At 39.6% G+C, this 20894-nt stretch overlaps 1 protein-coding gene across 1 annotated transcript in view; it reads left to right on the forward strand.

Moving 5' to 3' along the window:
• Positions 1-9340: 9340 nt before the first annotated feature.
• Positions 9341-20894, forward strand: part of fhip2a (FHF complex subunit HOOK interacting protein 2) — a 31041-nt gene continuing 19487 nt past the window's right edge. Inside the window, exon 1 of the mRNA XM_079473124.1 lies at positions 9341-9433. The gene's annotated coding sequence lies outside the window, so the exon portion shown is untranslated. The remainder of the gene's footprint in view (positions 9434-20894) is intronic.

The following is a 20894-nucleotide window of genomic DNA, read 5'->3' on the forward strand; positions in this document are numbered from 1 at the left end:
GGCTGAAGCCGTAACTGTCAACAGTTGGTGTGTGTTTCCCTGGTGCGGACAAAATATAGCTGGTGAAATCGCAGACTTTACTAGATCTATGATAAGAAAAGTCTGTAATACGAAAAGGCCATCATTCTGTGCTGTCACCGCCAGCTTCATTCTGTGAAAGAACGTCTCATCTTTTCCGGCAGAAGTAGAAAGTAAAGCGCAACAGTTTGCTTCTAATTTGTGGAGTTGGGGATGTTTTTGTTAAATGCACTCTGGGGGATTGCAGTAATGGGACAAATAGAGCCAGTGTGTTTGAGCAATAAAGGGGAAAATGAGGCCTTCCTTCACAACCACAGCATCAGTCTGTCCTCTGTAAGCACTTTGAGTAAATTGTCAACACAATCGTCAGAGAGATCGAAGACGTCTTGCAGAAACATTCTGAATGGACGTTGTGGCGTAGAAGCGATCTAATAGACTTTAAATCCCTAATTGACTGAAAAGTTGTATCACTTTCAGGCTCAGCGGTTCTCAGTTAAGTGTCAACTTAGTGTAAGATGCTTCTCTTTTAAAAATCTGACTATTGCTGACATAAATGGATTTGAAAGTGGATATCATGGTTCTGATGTTTTGACATTGAAGTCTCTGATACCTGTTTTAGAGAATTTTAGTGTTTTTCTCTAACCATGTCACAGAGTTTTTTATCCCAATCTACGTGAGTCTCGCCCGTTGCCATGAAAACAGACCCCTCACTGTGCCTCTGTCAAAGTATCACACAGACTGGATTTGGCCTTCCCGAGGATGAAAAACTCCCGCTGTTGAGTATCGCGCTACGAGGACGTCAAAACGTACGCTTTGATTACATCTATCTGACTAACAAGAATAAGAAACAAAGCCTTAAGGCGCTTTTTCATCTGTGAACTTTCTGGATTGGCAATAAATCATAGTGAGCTGACTACCTAGAAAGCCAAAAGCGCTCCAGATGTGCAGTGCACGGGTGACGCGAATCAACACCTAACACAAACCGATTTTTGATAAATCAATACATTTTTAATACCGAATAAGTGGAAAGTATGTTTAAAATCAAATTATTTTCTTATAACTTACCTACTGTCATGCCATTCTTGCTAAGTTTTTATAAAGAAATGATCACTTTATAAGAAACACGTTTGTCTCGTGACAAATTTCATATGACAACTTGTAAGAAGACACATAAACGAGATTTAAAGTTAATAACGTAATGCACAATTTTTGGTTTCAGTTTTGGTTTCATATTAGCTCAAAATGTGAATTATTTCTCACACGCCTGTAGTTTTGCCTTAGAAGATATTCACGAGTCTTTTGGTTTACATCAAAGATGGATATGCAGGTACTGTATGTGCTTCAACATTTTGGTACTTACAGTATACATCAAATGTAATATAGGCCTACATATATATATATATCATAAGTGACATAAGTATATATTTTTTTAAAACAGTTTTTTGCTGTGAACTTTTCCTTTAACATGCTGCCTTCATACTCTATATAATTCACTAGGTTTTAACACAGAACTTACGTGAGCTTTCAAACTCTCAGGGCAGAGCGGAAAACCTTTTTCTCCAGTTCATTTCCATTCTGGCTGTGGCAATATATCATTTATCAAGTCGATTATGTGATTATGATCTGAACATACAGTACAGAGTCTTGATCAGATACGAGCTTAACGCAACACAGATACAGATACCAACATCAAACAGACGAATCACAGTCACGTTCAGACGTTCAGTCACAGCCGAGCAGTCAGTGAAACACACAGCAAACCTGCTGTACAATTATGATCTATGATGTGTCAAAGGCTTTACTGATTCCCTCTGCTCTGCTCTAGTTACAGCCGTGGTTTTTCTAACCTTCTGCTCGAACGATACAACATCCCATTGCTATTTCTCCGGACACCACGGAGTGAGTCTAAACGTTCCTATTTATAAATATAAACACAATTTCAAAGGCACTAGACCTTGAGACTGTACAGGAAATGCTGTGAAATCTCTGTAAATGATATAAACGTCTCTCTAATCCGCCGGGCTCTCTTGTTATATCAGGGATTTTATCAGAGACCTGGTAGCCCGTACGTAAAACAAATGACATCCAGGTCATTTTTGTGTTCTTTGTGGTTTTATTGCCCTGCCTACGCTTTAAACCAACTCAAACTATTTGGGGGGTGAATGATGGCTGTGAGCTGTCTTAGTCTGCCCTCTGGTGGCCGTTTAGGTAAGTCAACAGGGAAACTGACCACTAAATTGTGATTTTTTTTGTATTAGAATATATTTTTTATCAAGACTCGAAAAATAAAGAAAAAAATAAAATACGAAGACTTTTATGCATTAAGGTGCTTCTAGCCAAAGCTACTTGCATGTAATATGAATTTATAGCATACACTTTTTATCCGTATGGAAATCAAAACCCACAGCCCCAATGCTTAACCAACTAAGCAACCTGCATGTTGTCGTTAAACTTTTTAGCTAGCATCGAATTGTATTTGACAATGAAACCGAGAGCGAAAACAGCCTCAGCCGATCTAGATACATCACCCATCACATTACCACTGACAGTGAAAACATTGTGACAGCGCCGCACGGACGATTCCAGATCAGTGGCAGGCCTGAGGGGCTCAACAGCTTTAACAGATGCTTGAGAGATGGGCACTGGTTGTCAGACGGTGTGAAGTGACAGAGGTGAGGAAACGAGAAGAAATCGATGAAGGAGGAGAAAAAGCCACCTCGCGTTTACACCGGCCCAATTAGAGGAGCCGCAGCGAGCTGCTGACATTTGAAGGGAGAGTTACGTCTCCATGGCCAAGATCACCACCGCTCAGAAGTAATTACGAAAGGAGCAAAGAAGGCGAGAGAGAGAGAGGGATGGGGATGGGGGAATGTGTCTCTCCAGAGTCACCTTCTCTTCTCTGTAGTTTTGAGAATAAACATCGAGTTCATTTATCATTAGATGATTGCTGTCGCAGATAGTGCTGACGTGTAATTTATGAAGCCAGCGTTTTCCCAAACGCTTGTCCTGGGTCAGATCTGCTCATCACCTGCTAATGGCTTCAGTTTGGGATAATTTATCCTCACAGGAGTGTGGCGTTATGTGAAATAATAGCCTCGCGGTACGCCCAGTACGGGGAGCGAGAAAAACGATCACAAATGATGTCTCTTTAGATCTCAGTTGTTCTTCAGCGATAACAGCAAATGGCTTCATAGATTTTCTAGAGGAAAATGTTATTGCTCAAAAGCTGCTCTTTTATTGCTCCGGTGATGTGATGAAGGTTTCCGTTGTTCTGTCTAAAATCACTATTTCGAGATATATAAAATGTAAGAGACCATTTACATTTTTTTTTGCATTTTTAGATATATATTGTGACCAGTCCGGTGTGTGTTGAATTGTATATCTGAGACGCAGACAAGTTTCTACGCCCATAAGCATCTAATGTATCATTTGTGTCTTCTAGAAATCAAGTCCTCAACAACGTCTCAAACATTGGTAAAGTCATTTCTGTGATAGCACCAGCGTTTACACTTCTAGAGGAAATCAACTTTTTTCTTAAGCGTGTTAAATTAGAATAAGAGAAAGCCCCGAAAAGTTAAAAAAAATACAGAACCTTTAAAACCTCCAAAGCTATAAAATGACAATTTTAGTCTTTGAGCAATAAAACTTCCCTCTGGGAATCCGATCCGTAGCCATCTTTATAAAGCAATCTAGAGAATATCGTAAGGTAAAAACCTTTTAAGATTTTTAGTGTTTCTGACGTAACGCCGAAGGTCTCAAGTTGAGTTTAATTGGATGATTGAACCTCAAGATTCTCTCTCTCTGTCTCTCTCTGTCTCTCTCTCTTTCTCCTCTAAAGCTGTCAGCATCATTTCTGTACTGGTAAGAATAGCACTGAATGAAAGGTGGTGTGTCTATTCTGAGCGTCTGTGTCTTAATATGTTTCTTCAGGACGAGACAGATGCAGAGGTCACGTGTCTGAATAAGACAAAAAAGTACAAATGATAAAATTGTGATAAAGTTGTAGGGCTACATTTTTGTTTGTTGAACTTGGATGAAGGCTATCTGTGCGTCATGCATCTGTTTCTTGATGAGTCTATGTGTCCTATTGTAGCTTATAATAAACAAACATATTTTTTAGCATAATTTCAAGTTTTGTCATCCTCGACTTCCACGGCCTTATTTCACCTTCGGGCTGTGTTTGAATGATACCCCTGATATAAATACAGACATGTGGGTGACGTCAGCTCGGGATTTTACAGTCAACATGAGTCACGATGAAAAGATGATTCACGCCGGATCCTCTGGGCAGTCATAACTTGTGTGTGTGTGTGTGTGTGTAGTCAAAGTTTTGCAGGTCTGAATCACATGATATTTGAGGCAGCAGGAGCCTCTGGTCTCTCTGGCTCATTGGTTTGATTTGTGACAGTTAAAGCTGATATTTCAATCCCTGAAGAAATCAGTAACGTGTAGGTTGTCTAAGTTCTGCGTCTCTGATGTCTGCTAAGCGACGGTACATTTATTACACACCTTTACAGTATGTGCATGTAAAAGATGTGCCATCAAAGTGATAAATGCTGCGGTGGAAATCCATCACTGAGAGGAAAACATGCAGGAAGAATTCACATCTATCTAGAGATGCACGTTATAACATATACATCAAAAGTTACCTGCCAACCTCTCTGACTGTAAGTGTAATGGAAGAAATGTGAATGATGTTTGATGCAGAAGAGGGTCTGATAAATGAATAAATGTTATAATTTGTTTACAATACTCGTGAAAGAGGGGCATCTGTGTTGTGGTTGGTCTGTTTTCAGGCAAACAGAATGTGCTGGTGTTTATCTAGTATATGAGGAGTTCCTCTGGCGCTTCATATATCTGTGACCTTTCAGTTCAATCTCTTCTTTCTGACGCTCTTTTTCACAGACAGCGCCATCTCACACAGGACACTTCTGTCTGTTTCTCTCTACAGAACTCACTCAGTCTTAAAGAAAATGTCTGTTTTTGTGACATTTGATATCTTTACTCAGACATTGTGTGTTTGTATGTGTGTGTGTGTGTGTGTGTGTTTAGAGGAGATTCTAAAGGCTATTTACAGTGTATAGCGATGAATTTCCATGTAATTTAATTCCCCCCAATTAAAATTAAATTAAAAAGGACAGTTCACCCAGACATGAAAATGATGTCCTTATTGACTCAAAGTTGTTCCATATATGTATAAATGTCTTTGTTCTGATGTAGGCAGAGAAATATATTTAGAAGAATGCTTGTAAGCAAACAGTTCTGAGCACCGTTGACTACCATAGAAGAAAAATTCATCAAAGTTGCCCCAGAACTGTTTGTTTACAAGCATTCTTCCAAACATCTCTCTCTGTGCTCAACAGAACAAATAAATATTTACTGTTTTGGAATAACTCGAGGGAGAGTGAATAATGAAAGACATAATTTTGTCACTTTAACATTTTAAAGTGTTGGATTTTTAAACCCAGTGTTGAGTCAAAAAAGGAACAAACCCGATCATTGGGTTAAATTCACACAGAAAATGTGGAACTCCACAATTGGTAAACACAACCAAGCATTTTGTGTTAAAGCAAAAGGTTCATTTTGAACCCAAAGGGTTGGGTTCGTCCCGTTTTGACCCAACGCTGCGGGTTGAAAACAACCCAGCATTTTATTTGTGAACATGTAAGCATAAACATTTACAGAATTATGGGAAATACAAAAAGCCAAGTTCAAATACCTGGATGCTCTTTGGGGTGAAAAATGTTCAAGACAGAAATTATATTAAAGGGATAGTTCACCCAAAAATGAAACCCATTTACATTTACTCTCCCTCAAGTTGTTCCACACCTGAAAGTCTTTGTTCTGTTGAACACAAAGAAAGATATTTGGAAGAATGTTAGCAATGTTCAGTTCTGGGACCTCATTGACTACCATAGCAGAAAAAATATGGTGTATTCTTTGTACAAAATGAGATATTTTTAATAATTTAGGAGAACAAACAAAGCATTTTTGACTACGCTGTTTGACTTCCGGAACTGAACATTGCCAACATTCTTCCAAATATCTTGTGGTCAGCATTTATCCAGGTGTGAAATTACATGAGGGGGACTAAATGATGTCAGAATTTTCCATTTTGGGTAAACTATCCCTTTAAATATACGGCAAGAATCTTCTCCTTTCTCCTTGTTTTTCCTCCTTTGGTGTTTCTGAAAAATCATAACTGCGCCAAGATACCAAAGAATCAAATATGTATCATCTATCCACAGTTATGATTATTCATAAGTCAAATACTCTCCAAGTCTTTTTTTATTCCTCCAAAGGAATACTTTTTTTCAGTCTGTGCCGTGCGGGTTGTTTGTTAGTCAGTGTGGTTAGCAAAGTACGTGGGATCTAATTGAAATGTGCATTTGTGGATGACCGCGCTGTTGGTCGTAATTGGGTGGGTGGTTTGTTGTCGGGTCAGAGCGCTGAAGGTCAAAATCATAGAGAGAGGTTGAAACCGACGACCCTGTGTTAATGAGAACAGGGTGAGAGTCCGGACGGATCAGCGCTCAGACCCGCTGATGAGAAAAGCATTAGTCTCTGGAACCAGTAACTTGTTTCTGGCCGCCAGCCACCTACAACAGAAACATCTTCACACATAGTCAGAAACAAATGTATAGCGCAGTCCAATGTACATCACTTTGGATAAAAGCGTCGGCCAAATGCATAAATGTAAATATTCACACGTTCCTCTGATGATGTGAAGGCTATGACTGGATGCTTTGAATGCAGCCATTACAATAGCCAAAATGCTTTTCCCACAGTGAAATATTATATACCTATAGAAGTTCTTCCAATGTTCTTGGAAAACGTGTTTTTAACTCAATAATAAAATATATCCTTAAATGCTATCTGCGGCACACAAAACATGACCTTCAGGTAAAGCCATCTAAACACAATAAAGACCTTTTGTATAGAACAAGACTACATAGAGTATATAAATATATATTCCAGCTATAACATTCATCATTTTTGTTATACATAAAACTTCTTATAAATAAAACTTATTGCAGGATTACTGCACCAATGTGAAATGTAAAAAAGGATTCATGTTTACTGAGCGAGTCCTATTATTATGTCCACTACAAGGACCACCCTGTGGAAATAAATTAAACAAGTTTATTGTAATCCCTCTTAACCAGACTCAAGGAGTAAAAAGAAAACATCATCACGGCGCAGAATAAGACAAAAGCAAAAGCGCACCGGCGAGAACGTAAAAAAAGGATCTCATCTAGACAACCCGTGGACCGTGTTTTTCAGAAAGCTTTCATGCCAGCATCAACACATCGCATTACTCGTATCTGCTCTGACTGTCCTTTTATTCATCCAAATGTGCCTCAGCGTGAGTGGCAGAGAAAACAGAGCTTCCGTCTGCAAATGCATTAGCCGACTCGCACAAAAGCTCACACACACCGGCAGAACCAAAAGCTCTGTATGATCCATCTGCATGCATCTGTAGACCCGCTTCAAAACCAGAACTGTGAACCAGCGGAGAAACATACCAATGACACAATCAGTGCAATTTGTTTCCCCATTTTTGTGGTATCATTTAGAAGATGCTGGTGGATGAAACTGACTTAAACAAACCAGCTTTAAAAATGTGTACTGGTGAAAACGGATAAGTTCATTCATAATGTGATGCAGAACACCAGGTTGATATTAACATCCGTTCACGCTTCATCTCAGCCTTTTATCCCGGCACAGCCTCAACGGGAGACCTCCGCTTCAGTCTTTATGCCATTTTCTTTTTCACTTGCGAATGACTTGCCTATTTCCCACCTGCCCATTTGACATTACTCAGGTACATTTTCAGAACGCATCTCAGGATGATGGCCTTTCAAGGTTTACTCTCAACGTTCTGATTGAGTCATTTTTTCACATCTGTGGGTTGTGGAACCGGATGACATTATATAAATTGATTTTTGAGTTGGTTCAAAGCGGGGCTCAAGGTTAGCATGGTCCAGTTAGCCGCGGCCGCTGGGTTCTGTAACTACGACACATTTCCGTTTGAAAAGCTTCTTTCTACATTGACTGCCATTCAAAGTTAGACAAAACAAAGCTTTATGCAAACAACGTTTCATTTATTACAATAATGTTGAAATAGCATTAAAGCCTGACTTTAATGTTTAAAGGGACAGAGAGGTGTTGCACCAGGTTTTGATCATAATCAGGTTTAATATTGTCACATGTATTTCACATGTTGTAATTTTATGTTTATTTTTTGTATTATCAATTAAATTTTTTCTTTAAGTGTTTTGAGTTTTTATATTGTGACAACTTACCCCTCTTCTAGGCCATTGAGATTTATGCCATACGGTCAAATTTGTTAAGTGGATTTTTTGGATAACTTTGGTTATAGTTAAAACTTTTAAAAATTTTTGCAGGATCAATTGACAGACCGACAAAATAATATACATAACTATGTCTCTGGAGGCGTATAAAGACCTTTTCCCATGAGACCAAGCTGGTTCTCCCCGTACAAATAAAAAAATGTAATACCACTCATATCAGCGGTGATGCGATCTGAAGTGACATTTCTTCACGTCATTCATTAATGCCGTGTTGTCATTTTCATCCACAGACCGCAATAATGTGCTGCACTCGAGACCTCTTTAATTAAATGAAAATGGTCTTTCAGAACATGAGACCCGTCCACCCGTGACATTTTCCGTGCTCTTTTCCCTGCTCTTTATCCTCAAGAGAGACGACACACTTACACCGGTCCAATAGCGCTCATTAGAGACCACAGCATTGATGCTTTGACAAGTAGAAAAGTTAATGTCCCACAGATGCTAAGCCTGAATGCACCTCGCGTGTTACCCTATCGCTAAACAATAACGCTCTTCAGGGAAACCGACAACGAAAGGAACCAGACAACGGCAGACCTTTTGACAACGCCGAGCTGTTGGTATCAGAGCGATTGCGAAGCCCCCTGCAACAAAGAGACCCCCCTCCAGAAGCGGGGTTGCCCAGACATCTCTCTCATCTCTCGCCTCCACGGGGAGGGTCTCGATTCATCCGCCTCTCCATCGCTGTTGTCTGTCTAGTGGAAAATGTCTGAACAGATGCTTTGTCTGTCGGACGACAAGAAACGTGACATAAATGTTGATGAAAGAAGACGCCTTCAGAAACACCTGCACGCCTTAAAGAGTTTGTTCTATGCTTCATTAGTTTAATGATATCTCCAGAAGACCCTCAAAGATCGCCTCACTTTTTATGTCTGGTCTAAAACAGACAATTAGGGTAACCATTGACTAATTATATGTTATTTAAACTCGCACCGACTCATAAACTCTTAATAGCTGGAGCGGAAAGTCTCCCTCGGGTTCGGCGTCTAGATTTATACGATGGAATCAGAAAAGGCCAAAGAGCAAGAGAGTGAAGGAATAAGGTGAGATCAAGTATTTGTTGGCTGCGTTATTGATCTGCGGACCGTTGAAAATCCGTTTCCAAACACGGTAAGTGTCTCATTACAAACAGAAACTCATTAAGGGTGCGGTGGAACTGCAGAACGCGGAGGACGGCTTTTGTGTTCGAGCGACAATTAGCTCCCTCCCTTTGAAAACATACTAATGAACAGCGGTCCCCGAGAGCACACGCTCTCTATCTCAGACACAATCACTTTAAATCAAACCCGGACCTCATCTCGCTCCTCGCTGGCCAATTTGCCGAGCATATATTAGTATTTACTGTTCAATTCCACTCGACTAAATTAAACAGCTGCAAAAACAGCAAAGAGGGTTAGCCGGGCCCACGTTTCCCTCGCAATATAATTCATCACGGGAAGAGGGATTGCGTTTCTCTGTACCTCTCCGAAACAAACGTCCCGTTTCTTTCATCCGTCAGAAGGAGATAGTTGTGGAAGACCTTAAACCCCCTGACCGGCCGATACTAATCGGAGCTTTACTGCATTAGCAAAGCGGCCAAAGTCAGAAGAACGGATTACCGGAGCGTATTCGCTTCTCTTTGTGGAAGATTACGGCACGCTGTATTTTGTACAATACAATTAGACTCTAATGAACCGGGATGAAAAGGTGCCATGTGACAACTTTGTCTGGATTAATTATCCTCAGCATCTGTTTGAAACGCGCCTGCATCTTCGCTTTTTAGAAGTGCGCTCTTTGAAATACGAAAAAAAGGCATTTAATCAGCGTTTGGGATGAGGACGTAATGAGAGATCACAGCCGGGTTCCTCGCGCCTCAAAGAGTCGGTTCTCACAAGATCGGCACAAAACGTATTGTCTAACAGTACAATATCATGTAACGAAGCCCACCCAAAAATAAAACACTTTCATCATTGACTTGACATTGACCCCATGTAGGGTGGCCATACGTCCGGCGCAGCCTCAAGCCGGACAATCATTTGTCCTCCTTTTCGGAGTTGCGCTGAATCGGCCTTAAAAAACTCGCTCTAAAACCTTTATTGGGACTTAGCAGCATAGTGTCTGACGCCGTAAAATCTCCGGTCAAACAAATGATTGGCTGAAAGAGGTGTCACATAAATATCTGATATATAGTTGGTTAAAAACGTAAACAAGCCTCCACGAATTGAGGTGGAGTCCACTGGCTACGTCACATCATAACGTTAACATGCCGAAACGTCCGACATCATTTGATCCGGAATGGACAAAAGAGCACGAATTCATATTAAAAAGCAGTAGAGATGCTTTCCATGGATTTTGTACACTATGTCGCTGTGAAGTGGACGTTAGTAGTAAAGGGAAAGCTGCCATTGACCGACATGCCAGCACTGAAAAACAGAATAGAGTAGGCTATTTCAGAATCACTGTATCATGATACGATAGGTATGATGGACAAAATTTTATTATATTTGCGAGTACACCAGATGCAGTTATTCTTGCCTCACTTAATGCAGCAAAGTGTCCTCCTTTTTGGTGTTATGGAAATGGCCACCCTAACCCCATGTCATTCCAAATGAGTAAGTGAACCTCACTGTCTGAGAAAAAACGACATTTCTCAAAATATCTCGTGTTACACAGAAAAAATGCACATATAGAGGTTTTAAATCACGTCAGGGTGAATCAATTTAGTTTTTTATTTTTATTAACGAAACTATGTTGCTTTTGTCAGGTATATCATTTTCAAAAAGAATTTGAAAAAGCCACATGAATTTTACACGGGATCAAACCGAGCAAAGAAAACGTGAAATGTGCGTGCTGTTTTTCTATAAGGGCTTTATTTTAAAAAATGTACCTTTATGTTCATTCATATATCAGAAGTTTCTGTGGCTTGTGATTGGGTTTTAAAACCTGAAATATTCTTGGTATATTTCCAAAGTGTGTATATTTTCTAAAGTATCTAAGGGTTTGGGCGAAAAGGACAGCTTTAAAATATTACAATCAATAAACTCCTCTGTCTGCGGCACGCACTGAATTTAAGAGCTTGTTAATTCACTTCAGATTCTCCTTGGATCTTTATTGGATAAATGTAGTAAATAAGGCAATCTGTCCATTTGTAACAATGGTTTTATTTATCTTATTAAACAAAATTGCCTTTCAGCCCTAACACTGAATAATTTCTCTTGTATTTATCATTATCTCTGTTTTAAACGCACCACCTTAAAGGTAATATTTTTTTATTCAAACATTTTAGAGCATGCAGGTAAAGGATTGTAAATTATTTCCAAGGTGAACACTCCAGAATTGATTCTGCTTTTAAAAAGGCGACTCAATCAGTGCAGTTTTTTACTGAAGGCTACATATTGACCTTCCCGCTTATCATTTTAAACATGTCGTAAATAAAATACTAAAAAATTTAAAGGGCATCTATACAAGATACAGGGATATTCTAATGGCTTAAACCTCATAAATAAGGTTTTAGGATCACCATTTCTTGTGATAAAAAAATCAACATTACTAGTTGTCAGTTATAAAAATCTGTAGTGTACTAAAATACTAGACTATTACTAAAAACTGACAAACACAAAACGTAGATTTAAGCAAAACCTTCACCTGGGTCTCCCTCGCGTCAGGAATATCCAGGTCTGATAAAATCCTCTTCAGATGAAAAGGCTCAAAGCAGAACTTATTGGTTGAATCTTATTTTGATTCGAGAGGATGGAGAGAGAGCACAGAGATATTCATCAATATAAGAAACCAGCAGACAAACGTTCATATCAGAGACTTCGACCTGAGAAGGGTTGTTTATGCCTTAATAGCTATAAATGTTTATGCCGGGAACACAGAAAATATCCTGAAGGAAGAAAAAGAAAATCACAGGAGATCTCTGTAATATCTCCTCGGGAGTTTCAGGGGACAAATGTGCAGATTGTGTTTGGTGGCCTGCTGTGAAGTTTGGTCCGTTATTAAATCTTCAGAATCAGAAGAGACTGTTGAGTTTACAGCTTGGCAGCTATAGGGGGCGCTACAGTAGCGATGTTTTACTCTATGAGAAAACAAGTCGAGTGACTCTTTTGTCTGTGGAACACAAAAGAAGATATTTTGAGAAATTTCTCAGTGGTTTCGTCAAAGGGGTGCAAAGTTGTTTTATCATCAATGTTCTTCAAAATATCTTCTTTTGGGTTCAGAAGACATATTTCAGCATTGGTTTTGTTTTCTTCCGGTAAAGTGTCTATGTGGTAAAGCCTGAGGGTAAATCACACAACACTGACATTAAGACACCTCGTCCTTCATCCTTTCCTTTATGTTCTCTTATACGCCTTGGTCAGGGCGTCCCTCTGCGTTTAAATGATTTTGTAAGCTGGGCTTTCCATTTGTCACTTTAAACAGCTCATGTCATTTGGCTTTTCTATTTGAAATGTGCCCGAAGGAGCTTTGAGGACTGAACAGAAACCTACAGCTGATCAAACTCCTTTGTCACAGGAAAAAATGACTGAATGACTGACTGTGTACTGATTTGTTTCTATATTGAACATATACATTTAAAAGTACAAAAAGTACTAGCTTACCACCTACTGGTCAAGTCGTGATACTTTGAAAGACATGTCACGTATAATAGAAGAACTGAGAAGAATATAAGCCACACAGGGTGTACTATTCTGTTAGTATAAGTCAAGCATACCAAAGTGTAATTGCATATAAAAGTAGACTTAAAGTATACATTATTTTCAAAGATAAAGTATACTAGTATAACACATTTGACTGTACACCAATGAACTTTTGTGTCCAAGAACCTCCGGTCATGTTACTGGTCACCGATGTTTATTTTTGAACACGGCAGGTGAATGCACGTAATAAAAACATTCACTGGTATTTACACTGGCAGACTGATGGCTTTGTGTTATATTCGGTAGCCACTTGACACCTCTCATTTGGCATCAGTACTTGTGGGCTTTCAAGGCTGTCAAGACTAGATTTTGGAGAGCCCACATGGCTGTGCTGTCATGGCAACATTCTTTTGTGCCAGGTGAGTAATAAATATTTACAATTTGATGGATAGTTATTCGCTCTGGAACTCTGACTGGAGTCCAGATAGATTATTTCAGAGAGCTCACATTCTCTTTCAACTCTAAACTAAACTTTTTGGCTCCGATATTATTAGTCATCGGTTACATAAAAGCAACATGAAATTCAAATACGGAAAAAACGCCAATTGGGAATCAATGTCAAAAACATGAAATTGTTGTGGTCGTTCTGTAGGAGATGCTAATCTGTGTCATCAAAGATGACATCATTGAACAACATGGCACAGGTTTTTACTTTATAACCAAAACAATTGGCGCGACGGATGTGGTACCTGGCTTAAAAACGTTTTCAATACTGATGCAACAGTGTATTTCCAAACCTTTTATCAAAACACATCCGACAGTTGAAGTCTCTGTTCTGCCTCAGACCAGCAGAAGTGTCTCCAGGTGAGAGTCACCGTAGATTGGATCAAACTCATAGAGACACTTTCGAGAAATGCTGTGGGAGCGAGCAGCAAAGAGCCTTATTATTTCGTTCTCAACTCTAATTTACTCCTTTCCATTGAAAGCGTTGTCTCTTTAAGTACCTGCGTAATGGAGAAAAGTTACATTGATGCATGTTGAAGAAAGGCATCGACTCGCTTGGAAAAGGCATGAAATTAGTACGATTTCTCAGAGGGGCCGGGGACCAAGTCGCGTAAATTGCTCAGTTTCCAATGGACAGAAACCAATTTCCAGCATTCTGTGCGGTGCGAGGCCTACAGAGACTCTACTGGGGCATTTTTCATAGCCGGAGAACTGCGAGGGCTGGCAAATTTCGTCTGGAGAGCTCTCTGTCGGCATTGAGAGAAAGCAAGAGGTGAAGATTGGCTATCACAATTTGTGTCTCGTCTCAATAGCAGATCACAGTTGGTATAGCAACGGCTTAAATCCGAGACAATCTTCTTGAGGATGACAACTGAAAAATGCAAAAGCACATATAAATTCGTTCTGGGTTATATTTGCTTGGTTGTCAAATGATTTGTTAATGTGTAAAATGATTTTTTTGGAGAAGCAGTTGTTAAAATTGGTAAATTTTTATAGTCTGTGTTTATCGTAGGATATCATTTGTACTTTTTGGCGTGATCTGCTTTCACGCCAGTGACGTCTAGGTTTAGGGATGGGGTTTTAGTATTGTTTTCTTCAAATAATTGTTCACTTTGTCCGAATTGTTAAATAGCCACAAAAACTGCCATGGCATTGGTGTCTCCAAACGGTGTGCTGTAAAGAAAATTAACAGTAGAAGACACCAAAACACAATTTCACAGCAAAACATAACTATTTTAGGCTAATTTAGGCAATTTTGTACGAATTCCTACGATCTTGTTCGTACATTTTATTACGATTTGCTTTTGCCAGTGACGTTAGGTTTAGGATCGGGGTTAGAGTTGGGGCTACTTCTTTTTTATCGTACGTTTTTGTATGATTTTTTGTATGATTCACAACGTACAAATTCATACAAAGTAGCCACCTCGTAAAATGCTTCAAAATGAAGAAAAAAGGCATTTTACGAGTTGGCTACTTTGTATGAATTTGTACGTTGTGAATCATACAAAAACGTACGAATTCCTGTGAGATCAAATTGGTCCCCTTTTTTTACAAAGCGGCAAATTGGTATTATTTCGTTTGAATGTTTTAGTATGATCTGCTGTCTTGCCAGCAAGGTTAATATATAGTTTACTACAACTAAAACTAATAAAAGACATTTGTAAATTGAAAACTAATTAAATATCAGCCCAAATATTATTCAAAACTGTTTTTAGGTTTAATTTGACGCTTTTAAATTCGTAATGTATGAATTTGTAGCTACTTAGTCAAATAATTGACAAAAGATCAGACTCCACTGAGTCACATTGTAATGGCTTACCGTAATCTGATTTTGCACATTAAACTCTGAAAAGATGTAGTATATTACCGTCGATAAACAAATTACACAAATCAGTGTAAAGGCACTGTTAGCAAAGTCCTGAACGCACTTTCACAGTTAAAGTAATAATGTCTTTAAAAAAGGCCTGTAATTTTCCTGTTAACAAGCTGAATACGCACTCATTTTTCCCATTCATGTTAAATTTAATCTAATGTGTAGCACCCACAGCAATGAATTTTAAACAGTTACGGTACACAACCATTAGACGCCTCTCACAACACGCAGTGTTTACTCGAAACACGTCTGAGTCAGTTCTCCGAGGCATCTGATTCGATCAGGGAAACCAAACCTCAGTCAGAACGCTGTAACGGTGGTCAAAATGAAGAAAAGTTGCTGTGATATTGCCTGTAATTCAGTGCAAGCACAACATCAATTAGGAAATATCGAGCCCTGGGGAAAACAGAGATAGCGTAGGGGATAGAGGGGTCAGAATGTGCCACGTTGCCCGTCTCTGCTAAATTTGCGGGCAGAACGTTCTGGAATCACTCAGGGAGATTAAAAGAAGAGTTCGGAGAGACCACGAGGAAGAAAGAGAGGCCACGCGAATCAACGTAGCCTCCGTTGACTTCACAAATGCGATTGGATCTGCGGCGAAATTGGATTACAGGGTTCTTATTTCATTACGCATTCTCCTCTTTATTGTATTATTTCAGAAGGAGTTGGAAACAAGTCTAATAGCTTTTTAAACCGGTTCCTGTCAGTGGCGCTTTAAGCTGCTGTTATTTACCATGAGCATCACCGCTAAGCCAATCGATCAGGCGCCTTCATTTCAGCGTTCTGCTGTCACTCTCGGATGAGACTGTGAAAGAGATTGAGGACAGGAGGCTGGAAAACAGAAGGAAGGTTTGCTGGCCACAAGTCAGCGTTGGGTTCTGTTCGAGGCACGTGCTTTCCCTTTGAATATAAGTGACGGATGCAATACAAAATTTAGTATTATTTGAAATTCAAAGAGCTGTGAAAAACATAGACTTTAGCTTTCTAATCTAAAACGTGCGCTGCGTTCCTGAACGTACTGGCGGGTAATGTGTCACTTTCTGAAGGAGATCTGCAAAGAATTGCTTATCTTCTGTTATGATCGGTGAACACTAAAGAGACTGAACACTCAAAATAGCATCATTCATGAATTATGTCGTGTAATGTAAAGAACGTATTCATATAAAGAAGAAAACTAATAAACCCATGCCTTGGTAGTATGTCAATCCAAACTACTAAACGTTTTGCAAAACTAAAAAATAAGTTGTTTGTTAAGTCAAATTCCTCATTTATATAACAGTAAACTGTAAGACAGCGTTTAATTCAGTTACACTAAACAACTGTTTATATTGGTTTATGTAATGTATAAAAGGTATAAAATTTGTGAGATCACAGACTAACCTCTTTCCTACCTCGGCCCCTCCCCAATGATCGATGAGTGACAAGCAGCTCTTCCTCTTGCATTGAAAAGACAGAAGAGAGAGAGAGAGCTAGAGTGAGAGAGAGAGTTTGTATGTGTGTTTTAGATGATGCTGACAGTGATGGAGTTCTCCCAGAAGATGCTCGTGCTTTGCATTTGAGTTGATGATGAGATTTTGCTTCGACACAGACTTTCGAACCAGGCGGTGTGTGTGTATACAGGTTTTTAAACATTGTGGGGACCAAATGTCACCACCAGGATGGATAAAGTTGAAAGGCACAATGTAAAAATGCAAAAAGGTTTGTGTTAGTGTTAGGTTTGGGGGTAAGGAGATAAAGTATACAGTTTGTAAAGCATAAAAGTTATTATAGTTATGAAAAGTGAACACAATGTATGAAAAAACGTGTGTTATTCAAGTATGCCAACTTAAGGCTCACATTCTGCTGAAAGGAATAACTGCCAATAAGACAAGTCAGATCAAACGAAATGCCTGGAAAAGCCTAAACTGATCACATAAAAACTAGATTTTTCTATTAGCACCTATTGTACTATTGCTCTTTTTTGACATACCGCTTATTGCTCCCTGAACTTTGGATAAAAGCGTCTGCTAAATGACTAAATGTAAATCTAAACGAGGAAACTTTGAATGTTGGTTAGACAAAGTCTTACCAAGCGGTTCACAGCAGTTTGAATTCTGGATGTTTAATGCCTTGTGTGACTTGAACATAGTCTGCAAAGCGATTTGAAATTTTTGAGTTATTGTATATATACGTAAGCCTCAAGTAGTCCCATGACGGAAAAGGTGTTTGTTGTGATCGCGACAGATGATAAGTGGAACACAAAAGAAGGTATTTTGAGAAATGTCTCGTTTTCTGTGCATACAACGTCCAGTGTTGTTTGGTTATCAACATTCTTCAAAATATCTTCTTTTGTGCTCTGCGCCGAAAGAACACCGCATAGGTTTGGATCGACGATGGAAAGTAAATGATGGGAGAATTTTCTTTTTTTCATTTAAAGACCCTGTTTCTATGGTTACAGTCTCCATGCTTTATATCCAGCGTTACAAAACTATGAAACATGTCCTTATAAAGAAAAATAAGACATTTTTGGATAAAGAAGATGGAGCCGATTGTATGAGAATGGCACAATGCACAAATATTATATCTGGAGAGAAAAACGTGACCCACAGTGCCACAATCACTCACTTTCAGGAGATAAAAGTTGTAGGGCCATATCACTTCACCTCTGTATACAGCAAATGTCTCTCGCCATCTTAACTTCCAGTGGATGAAAATAGAGCAGGACACAAACAGGACATGATTTGCGGATTTGACGAGACTGCCGTAAGGATTTCATAATGAACGCATAGACAGAGAAGATGAGAAACAACAGGGGAGCGCCATTAGACAGGAAACAATCACTGTCATTAGACTCATTATAATCAGCGAGTGCATTTAATAAATGATAAACATCTTTTATCATCATCCTTACCGCTGAGATAATGTCGTGTTAGTTAAAAATGCAGGTGGTGGACAGATGATAAGCAAATTACAGGACTCAATCATTTAAAATCAAAGGCTGGCAAGGCTTCGCTGCAAAAGAAGAGTAGTGTTGAACAAGAATTGAAAAAACACCATAAAAAACTTTCTTGAAAAAACATATGAAAAGAAGACTATTTGTGGTTGGGGACACCATTTCAGGGTCAAAACAAGCACGTAATTCCTCATCAAGGCCCAACAGTAATATCTACTGCACGGATCCTTGCATCTCATCTTGTTCTTAATAATACAGCAATCGCGAAATCCTCATGCGACTGGGTGGGCGGCCCTCTAACCCTTAAAATGTCTGCTTGTAAATAGACACTTGCGTCTAATTAAGTCTTCATGGGTTCGACTTTATTGCACACCGATTGAATATTGCTTGCAGTAATTATGAATAAACTCCCGTTATGAATGCGTTTCATGCCTTAATTTAATTACATTTATTAATCAGAGCCAAAGATCCGAGCGAGAGAGGCGCACACATACAGAGAGAGAGAGAGAGAGAGAGAGAGAGAGAGAGAGAGAGAGAGAAGGGGGAATGGAAAGAGAATACGATGGCTTGATGGGTTGTTTATTTGCTCTGTCTTAGGTAGAGGGATATTGCATTGTGCTTTGCTGCCCATAATTGGATCTGATAATGATGAATTATGGAACATTTCTAGGAGATAAAACATCACCCAGGCGCTTATTTGAAGCAGAGGCAATATACATCAAGATGAGAGGCGCGGAATAGCCGTCCTCCCTCATCGAGCAGAGGTGGGGGGCCTTGGTGGCCTTTCACCATCAATTTCATTTATTTCTTCCGAGCAGACAAGGAATTATGTCTATAAACAATACAGCAGTACCTGCAGAAAGCCAGATTAGGGAAGAAATGTGGACTAGATGTATTTAAAAGTAATGAAAGGAAAGGCTGTTAAGTAGATTTAGTGCACAGTCAGCCTATTAGCTCTCTCCTTAAGGCCTTTTCACACCCGACGTATATATCCGATGCACTTGTTCACTACAAACAAGACTGTAAAGAAACAGTGCAGCTTTGTGCGAGTTACATGATATTGTTTTAATTCAGATGAGATAGCCGCGAGGTTCGACTTTGATTTCCATGGAACACACATACTGATAAAAAACAAATACCTTCATCATCTCCTCATCCTCACGTCATCCCATAGCTGTATGACTTTCTGCTGCAGAACACAAGATATTGTCAAGAATGACACGATCCCCGTTGTGTGAATACAAAACCAGACATTTCTCAAAATATCTTCTTTCCACAGATGCAAGAGTCACATACAGGTTTTGAATGACATGAGGATGAATAAATGGTGACAGAATATTTGGGTGAACTATCCCTTTAATCAATAGTGTGTCTGATTTAAAAAAAGCACATTTCCATAATGGCAAATGTTAAATCATTAGGTTTCATCAATATTCATCTACCCTTGCGGCTCTTCAGGAACTATAGATGGAGAAGAGAATGTATGATCTCTGTGGTGTTTGGTTATAAACAAAGTGCTGGTATAAAGTTCGTATGCATTTATATGAGTTTGTTTACCGTCTTGCCTTTTGTTTAAAATTAAGCTAAGGCTTCACTACAGGAATCTAGCGATGATGAGAGGATCACATTGGTTTTAGTAGGGTGTTATAAACTGTGTTTGCTAACAAGATCCCTTGAGCAACAAAGGGTCGAAAGCAAAGAAAGAAAGAAAGAAAGAGAGAGAGAAAGAGAGAGAGATATGAGTGTTAGTTTAACAATATGTGTCTGTGTGTCGCAACAAAAGAGATACTGATTCCAAAATGTGATAATAACATTATATAATTACATCCCTTTATTCTGCTACTTAAATGTGTCATGATTCTGCCTTCTCTTGTCTTGATTTTCTGGTCTGGGGCAGAATCATGACAGACCCACGTGTTTTATGTGGAGAGAAACATATTATTGTCAATCAGGACATAATATGCGTTCTCTCCTGTCTCGTCATTTGGCCCCGCCCCTCTCGTTTCTAGTATAGCTTTCCTCCTGTGTCTCATTACCCACACCTGCCCATTGTTATCTCCTTTGTTAGTCTCCCTATATAATACCCTCTTGTCTATTGTCTTTTGTTCGTTTGTTCTCGTACATCGTGGTAACTGTTTGCTCTGTGTAACTGCTCTATTGAGGATTTGTCCCTACGCTGTGTCCCAGCATTGCCCTCCCGTTCTGTTGCCCTCCCGTTCTGTTGCCCTCCCGTTCTGTTGCCCTCCCGTTCTGTTGCCCTCCCGTTCTGTTGCCCTCCCGTTCTGTTGCCCTCCCGTTCTGTTGCCCTCCCGTTCTGTTGCCCTCCCGTTCTGTTGCCCTCCCGTTCTGTTGCCCTCCCGTTCTGTTGCCCTCCCGTTCTGTTGCCCTCCCGTTCTGTTGCCCTCCCGTTCTGTTGCCCTCCCGTTCTGTTGCCCTCCCGTTCTGTTGCCCTCCCGTTCTGTTGCCCTCCCGTTCTGTTGCCCTCCCGTTCTGTTGCCCTCCCGTTCTGTTGCCCTCCCGTTCTGTTGCCCTCCCGTTCTGTTGCCCTCCCGTTCTGTTGCCCTCCCGTTCTGTTG

This window comes from Barbatula barbatula, assembly GCF_947034865.1.
Source record: "Barbatula barbatula genome assembly, chromosome: 14".
NCBI lineage: Eukaryota > Metazoa > Chordata > Actinopteri > Cypriniformes > Nemacheilidae > Barbatula > Barbatula barbatula.